At 48.6% G+C, this 5,578-nt stretch overlaps 1 pseudogene across 1 annotated transcript; it reads right to left on the reverse strand.

Annotated features, from left to right (window-relative positions):
- Positions 1–208: 208 nt before the first annotated feature.
- On the reverse strand, positions 209–3,238 carry LOC311375792 (cilia- and flagella-associated protein 58 pseudogene; annotated as a pseudogene). The gene is made up of 3 exons (XR_014684290.1): positions 3,146–3,238; positions 1,799–1,960; positions 209–355 (listed from the first exon to the last, which is right to left on the reverse strand). The product of XR_014684290.1 is annotated as a cilia- and flagella-associated protein 58 pseudogene (transcript).
- Between the last annotated feature and the right edge of the window lie 2,340 nt (positions 3,239–5,578).

Here is a 5,578-nt window from a genome sequence, read left to right on the forward strand (position 1 = left end):
ACAATTTTATTCCTATCTCCGTTGACAATAGCAGTGACAATAGCAGCAGCAGCAGCAGCGAAAGGCTCTCGTTCCGTTCCACAAAACGGCTGCCTAACACTGCTTGAGAAAGAGATAGAAGTGAGCAGCAGTGTCGTAAAAGACGTCCCAGTACCAGTACCATCAGTACCAGTCACGGGTCAGCCCCAGTCACGGGTGGCGGTCCTACCTTGAGGCCCTCGTTCTCCCTCTCCACGCGCAGGGCGTCCTGGTGCTCGCGGGACATGGTGGCCTCCTTGCCGCTGATCTCCTCCTTCAGCTGCTCGATCTCCAGGCTCTTGAACTTGAGCTTCCTCTTCAGCTCCGTGATCTCGTCCTGGAGAGACAGGCGTCAAAATATAGATATACAACGTCATAAAACGATATGTCTTATACATAGTGATGTATTGTAATAAAACTGTTTATAAATATATCTTTAGATACATAGATAGATACATAGATCGATATAATATGCAATATGTAAGGGTTCATAAAACAGAAATAGGAATAAGAAAAGTTTAAGAATCTGACTCAAAAGAAAGAAAGAAAGAAGGAGAAACAGTCAGAAAGAAAGAAAACACGAAAGAAAGAAAGAAAGAAAGAAAGAAAGAAAGAAAGAAAGAAAGAAAAACTGAAGACAGGAAAAAGGAAAAACTAGATAGAATAGAGTCAAAGAAAAAAACGAAACCGAGAAGGAAAAAGTGAAAGAAAGAAAAGCAGAAAAGGAGCCAGGGAAGTGTGGAGGAGGAATGCACCCTACAGGTAACGACAGCCGGGCTCCGGAGCCGCCCGCGGCCCGGCCCAGGTGCTCTCTGTCGGAGCGGGGCCAAACCCAAGTTAGAGTCTCAGCTCTCATTTGAAACCATCAAAGAACGCGGACATAAGAGAGCGATGACAGAAAGATGAAACAAAGCCGGCTCTGGGAAAAGGGCTCTTTGATATGCACTGGATTGAAGCCCTCGCCTGTGATGTGATATTTTGTGACAGAAACCCGTGGACAGTCACTTTCGTTCTTTTTTTTTTTTGGTGCTTTTTTTCCGCTGTAGCCGGACGGCACCGCGCATTAATGACGCCACCCCTCATCGAGTTGGCAGCCGCGGTTTAGAGTTAAACACCTCTTTAATGGGGATCAAACGGAATGATCTCAAACCAACAAACATCAGGGCGCCGAGTTAATGAGCTCACTTGCGCGTTACAGACGGCCGGCTACAAAATGGTTTCTTTGTTTTGCGGGGCTTTAAAGCCAAAGCCTCTTCCACACCAGCACGCGTACCCAATGAGATTGTTCACGGTCGAGAGAGATAGACAGAGAGAGATAAAAAAGGGAGAGCGAGGGAGAGCTCAATCAATCAATCCATGGATGGGACCGGCCGTTTGACTAAATGATTAGAAAGAGTCTCACACACACACACAGACAGACAGACAGACAGACAGACAGACACACAGACAGACACACACACAGACACACACACAGACAGACAGACAGACAGACAGACAGACAGACAGACAGACACACAGACACACAGACAGACACACAGACACACAGACACACAGACACACAGACAGACAGACACACAGACACACACACAGAAAGACAGACAGACACACAGACAGACACACAGACAGACACACACACAGACACACAGACACACAGACAGACAGACACACAGACACACAGACAGACAGACAGACACACACACAGACAGACAGACAGACAGACAGACTAAAGCCCAGGGACCAGAGGACCGACCGGGGTGCAGGGTGAGGTCACGTCTCCTACCTGCGCCTCCACCAGGTTCTTGCTGTATAGGTTCCTCTCCGCCACCACCTTCTCGTAGAGGGTGTGAAGGCCCGCCAGCCGCTGCTCCGCGTCGCACGTCTTCTTCTTGTACTCGGCGACCTCCGTCTCGTTGACCTTGAGGTCGTCCGTGTGTTGCTGCACCTGTGGGACGTCGCAACAGGCCGCGGCGGGTCATGTCGGGGGGGGGGCGACGGGAGACGTTTCGGGAACGGAGGACGGCGAAAAAAAATGAGAAGAAACCGATCCCAGAGTTCTGCATTGTTGTAAGATGGACTTTATTCAATGTCTCAATGTCGTACCGCTGGGAGAGATCTAAAGCATGTCTTGAAGGCTGGACTCACAGCCCGACACCCTTTGAGATCAATACAGCGACACCATGTCTTTGCTTTCACATTGCTGTGCAAGACGTGCGGTTCTATGAATGAGGAGGATCATCGGCATCTCTGAGAGCTGCGGCCCGGAGAAAGAGAAGTGTGTGTGTGTGTGTGTGTGTGTGTGTGTGTTGTTCTGCAACAACACATACAGGCAAAACTTCTTCTGCAAACTTGTGTCATCAAGATATTAGTCTATTAATGAGCGGAGCAATCATAACAGTCAGACTACAGTGGGAACCACATGCAGCTTGTGTGCATTATAGTCTGTCAGAGGATTCCGAGGGCGCTTATCTCCAGTGATGACACATTAGCCACTGTGACTGTCGTTGGAAGCCGCCGCCTGAGTGAATCAGACACTCTGCCGGGCTGGCAGACAGTGGGTGAGCAACAAGGCTAAAGGGTTAAGGAAACAAACGAGCTAACCCTCGACGAAACTCACACACGAGAACACAATCGGAAACGCCTTCGACGAGCCGTCCCGTCATTAGCACTACACAAAAGTTCTGACGCAGAGATGAGAAATCACACCCAGGGAGAGCGTCGAACGGCACGATAAATCACGGATCGAATCGACAAATGACATTCCGATTAAATTACTCTAGTATCTAGGCAACAGGTTGTCATCAATACATGACGAGAATATAATGAACGTGGTGGAGGGCGACCGGTGGCAAAACATATGCACAATTAAAAAATAAAAGCTTGCCTAGCTATGCTAAACTGAAATGCTACTGTTTTAGCTGAGTGGCCTCCCGTAGCCACGCCTCCGGATTGATTTATCGAGCCCCGTTTTGTGCACTCTGAGCGGATTTTAATGGGGGAAAATGTTCATGAATATGGAATTGACTTTAGTAATTCACAGGAAGAAAAAAAACACAAAAAAAACAAGTAGGACGCTTCCAAAAGCAACGCGGCGTTCGGTGGCGATGTTACGACAGACAGCAGGCGGTACGGCGGTGGCCCCCGCGTCCACGAATTGACCACTCGGAGACTCTGGCGTGCTCCTCTCCCTCGTCGAGGGCGCGTCCGTTCTCGCGGGCGACATTGCACATTCGCTCGTTCAAAAGTCCACGGCCGGAAAACAACAAACGTTTCGCACGTTTCTTTTTGAAATGCTAATAAAGTGTTATCTCAAACAAAAGGCGGGGGAAAGGCTCGCAACCGTGACGCACGGTGACTCACCCGCGTCAGAGAGAGAGAGAGAGAGAGAGAGAGAGAGAGAGAGAGAGAGAGGGGGGGGGGGGGGGAACGACGCGGGAGGAGGGCCGCGACGCGGCGGCGGTGACATGACATCAAAGTGAGAGACGGCCGGGGGAGCCGAGCCGAGCGTCCACTTTTGATGACACACCGGGGTGAACTTCCAGCCGTGAAATGGAATTCCCTACAAAGGGAGACGGAGTCGACTGCCGGATGGGAGGATGACTACATTAGACGGGGGGTATAAATAGGCGCCTCTTTGTGTGCGTCTTTTGTATCGCCTTTAAAGGGTACATTCTGACGCACCACAGCAGCAGCAGCAGCAGCAGCGGGCGAGCTTTGGAACTAAAGTAAACCCTTGTGCTGTCTTTCTTTCCTGGTGGCTCCCGCTGACACTCTGTCTATAAAGCACCAGGGCGCAGTGCAGCACGCACATAAACAAGGTGCCGGGATAGGAGTTACTTAAAGGAGGCCTATTATACTTTTCCATTTTTTTTCCTTCTCCTATTGCGCCTTTCATGTGTTTTTGTGTATGTGAAGGGTTGGCAACGCTACGACGCCACAAAGTTGTAATTCCGGTGCGAGGTGACGGTTGTACTTTTGCTGGGAGTCAACGGGGGGGGCGTCGTCAGATGATTCGCAATCAGTCAGAGGAACAGTTCCATTTTGCTACTCTCATCAAGTAGAGTTTTGGTTAAGGTGTTTTCTCCGTTGTGTGCTTTGCCATCAGCCTTCACATAGTCATCTAACTGCCTCAAAATTCTCAGCAACTGGGTGTTTCACAAAGGGGTTGTAATACTCAAATAATAATGCTGCAATAATAAGCAGGAGAAAAAAATGATGTGCTCGACAAGCCTTCATTGTTGCAAATCAATTCTATGAGATCAAACAAATGAAATAATAAACAGTAAAAAAAGGCCATAATAGGATCCCTTTAAGTAGAAGTGTGGTCGAATGCACAGGCGCACGAGTGCAGACACACACACACACACACACACACACACGCACGCACACACGCGCACAAAAAGCTTGTTGTGGCAATACAATCCCTACTGCTTAGTGCGAGTAGGGCAACCTGCTCCGTAAGTGCCGTCTACTCTAAAGGGCCCTGGGAGGACTGCCTCTGAAGTGGTTCCATGTTACACCTGTACGTTTTGTTGCCCGTCTTGTGAATGGGGTGGCGCTGAGACTCCGGCCGCGTGAAGCCCCCTAATTGGGGTCTGGAGGCTTTGAGGCTTTCACTGCAAACACAATAAAGCCATCGGCGGTAGCCGTGCAACGTCTCCGCTCCGAGTTTCTTCCCGCGTTTCTTCCTCAGTGTGTGGGGGTACTCTCATTGTGTGGGCTAATTCTGTCAAGCTGAACCGACTATGCTATCTGTGCGGTACACACGTTTCAATCTGTGGACAACAACACTGTTCCGGTTGTACCGTAATAACAATATTTGACCATGGAGCTACATGTCCCAAGTGATGGATTGTCATATTTACACTCAGTGGCCTCCGCTTTCATTCTCTTTGGCTCATTGACAACACCTGCACATGTTGTTTGTTGCATGTTGTACATCTTGATACGCATGAAGCATGTCATCAGCCCTTGTGTGTGTGTGTCTATGTGTGTGTGTAGGGTGTGTCTGTCTCTATGTGTGTGCGTGCGTGTGGTAATGTCTTTGTGTATTCATGTCTTGGTGTATAAATTAATCTAATATTCCTGCGTTGGTTCCCTCAAAGAAAGGCTTACTGCATGTAACGTGGGCCCGGTTAATAAAGAAGGATTCCAGACCTGCGACTAATGTAAACAATCTCTTGTACCTGCCGTTGCATGTTCCCGTCCTAGAACCGCGACATGTAAACTAATACTCTGAATTCTGAGCACGATCTGGGGAAAATGGATCTCGCCAACATGTACCATAACGCATCACGACACGCATGCACATTACTTGAATGGTCTCATATGGATTCAGTAATGCTACCACTAATTGTTGAAACAGCTTGCTACGTGGTTGCTGGGAGAAAAAAATTGAGTTTCTAGCTGAGTGGGTTGACGAAACAATTAATTCATAACGGCTGCTAGTAATTAGTGCTTGATATCAGATTTATTTATCGTCTATAATTAAAAAAATGTAATGTGTTTCCTGAGGCCGGGTGGAGCCAGGAATCAAACCAGCAACCCCTTCAGTTGCAGGTGT

The sequence above is a fragment of the Micromesistius poutassou genome (assembly GCF_964030765.1).
Source record: "Micromesistius poutassou genome assembly, contig: SCAFFOLD_1854, whole genome shotgun sequence".
Lineage (NCBI taxonomy): Eukaryota > Metazoa > Chordata > Actinopteri > Gadiformes > Gadidae > Micromesistius > Micromesistius poutassou.